The sequence below is a fragment of the Echinops telfairi genome, unplaced genomic scaffold (genome assembly GCF_000313985.2).
Source record: "Echinops telfairi isolate 266 unplaced genomic scaffold, ASM31398v2 ScPeMD7_70;HRSCAF=299, whole genome shotgun sequence".
Lineage (NCBI taxonomy): Eukaryota > Metazoa > Chordata > Mammalia > Afrosoricida > Tenrecidae > Echinops > Echinops telfairi.
Genome location: NW_022103968.1, coordinates 330,013 through 332,103, shown reverse-complemented (window position 1 = coordinate 332,103; position 2,091 = coordinate 330,013).

Sequence of the window (2,091 nt, the reverse complement as noted above, 5' to 3'; positions counted from 1 at the left end):
CGCCCCGCGAGCCCCCCCTGCCACCTTTGGCCGTGCAGCCGTCGCTCAGGAACGCCGCGGCCAGCAACAGGGCCCAGCACGTCGCGGTCGTCCAGTTCATCTTTGAGGGGCCGAGGCTGCAGGGAGGGGACAGGGCAGCGGCTCAGCAGTGGGTGGGCAGGGAGGGGCCCGCGCCTAGGAGGGCCGTGGTCAGCGCGCTCTGCACCCCAGGACGAGGAGGGTCAACGGCTCTCTGGGGGAGACAACACTTGGTTGGAAGGGCGCTCAGGAGTGGGGTGCGGGTGGCAGGGCTTCGACCTGGCCCTGGGTGGTGGTGGCGTGAAGGGGTTGCACCCCGGAAGGGCTGGGGCCTGGGACAGGTATTCTTTATGGCGGGTGCCAGCCCAGGCCTTGATGGGGCCGGGCGGGGGTGGAGGGCACGGACGTGAGGCCACGCTGCGTCGTCCAGTTACAGGCCGTGGAGGGAGGACTCATACTCGGAGGATGAGGCTTCGGGCTCGTGCCCCACCGGGGACCGTACTGGAGCTAAACGCGCCATCAGAGCCCCGGGGTCTGGTTTCGTAGGGGGCACGGGAGGACGCAGGGCTGGCGACACTCTGCTGGCCCTGCACTGCCCCACCGCGGCCCGCCCTCCCCCTCCCCTCCAGGCCCGCACCCTGTCCCCACCTCCAACCCTCACTCCTGGCCACGCGCTCCTCCCCCACTCCTGCCCCCGGCTCAGCAGCGCTTTCTGGCTAGGGGCACGGGGAGCGGGGGCTGCTCGTTCCCAGCACAGTGGCCGGTGGCCTGGGCGCTCGCTCGCCTCCTGGGTCAGAACGCCTCCCTCCTAGGCCCCGCGCGGCACCTGCCCAGGTCCCGCCGCCCTGGCCTTACCCGCCACGGGCTCGGGCTCTGGGAGTACAGCCAGCCGAGGAGGCCGCTCCAAGGACCGCCGCCAACTGGAAGGCGCCTCTGAGCCGGAGCCGCTGCACCCGGATCTTGCGTGCGGCCTCGCCCTAAGACTGGGGGCGGGCAGATACCGAGGCTCGTCCCCCGGGAAACCAACGGGAAGGGAGGAGATGCAGGCGGGCACGGAGTGGGGCTCAGCCCTGTCACCTCCCAGCGCCTGCTTCAGTGCGCCCCTTGCACCCGCCCTGCAGTGAGTCGGATCTCCGCCCTAAGACCCCCTCCCTCTCCTCACCCCTCCCACTTCTGTGAGGAATAGTAGCCCACCGCCCTCTACCCTGGTGGAAGCCAACCGTCCCAGTCCAGGGGCCACAACATGTCCTATGGAGGCCCGGGGCTCTGGTTCGCCTCCCGGGAGGGAGACAGGCCAAAATCCATCGGCCTGCTGTGGAGACCGAGGAGCACTTCTTGAAACGGTCCTGTCCCACCTTCCAAGCTGAGCTTGCTTTCTCCTTCCTTCCGTGGGCATAAGGCCTTCCCTCAAGCACCCCGCCAGGGCCTTGGCCTTCTTCACCCACCCTGCTCAAATATTGTGCTCCATGGGATTCCAACGGGCTCCTGTCCGATTCTCCTGACCCCAGAGGCTATCCTCTTCCCTACCTGGGTCTCACTCAGGGCCGGGGCACCAACTACACATCTCCCTGCTAGTCCCTCAGCTGGGCCCAAAGTCACTGGTGGTGTCCAGCCAAGTCCTCAGCTGGAGGCATTGGGCTTCAGGAACGTGTCATCCCAGAGCTGAGGACTGCCGCTGCCCAAGGATGTGATAGGACCATTGGATGAATGAGAGCAAACATGGGCATTTCTATCTTCAAGGAAGGAATTCTGGGAAAGTTGGAAGAAAAGATTTAGAAAAGATTTAGAAAAGATTTCTTAAATTCTAAGAACATTTGAGAACTGGTGGAGAAAGTTGCTTTGCATTTTAGCCTTTCTGCGGGAAACTGGACAGCAAGGATTTGGCCTAGTGGTTACACACTGGGCTGCTGACCTCCAAGTCAGCAGTTTGAAATCACCAGCATTGTACTCACGAAGGGCTACACCTCCTGAAGAAGGAGAAGGAGGAGGAGGAGGAGAAGGAGGAAGGAAGAAGGGAGAAGGAGAAGAAGGAAGAAGAGTTACAGTCTCAGAAACTCAGAGGGAGAGTTCTAC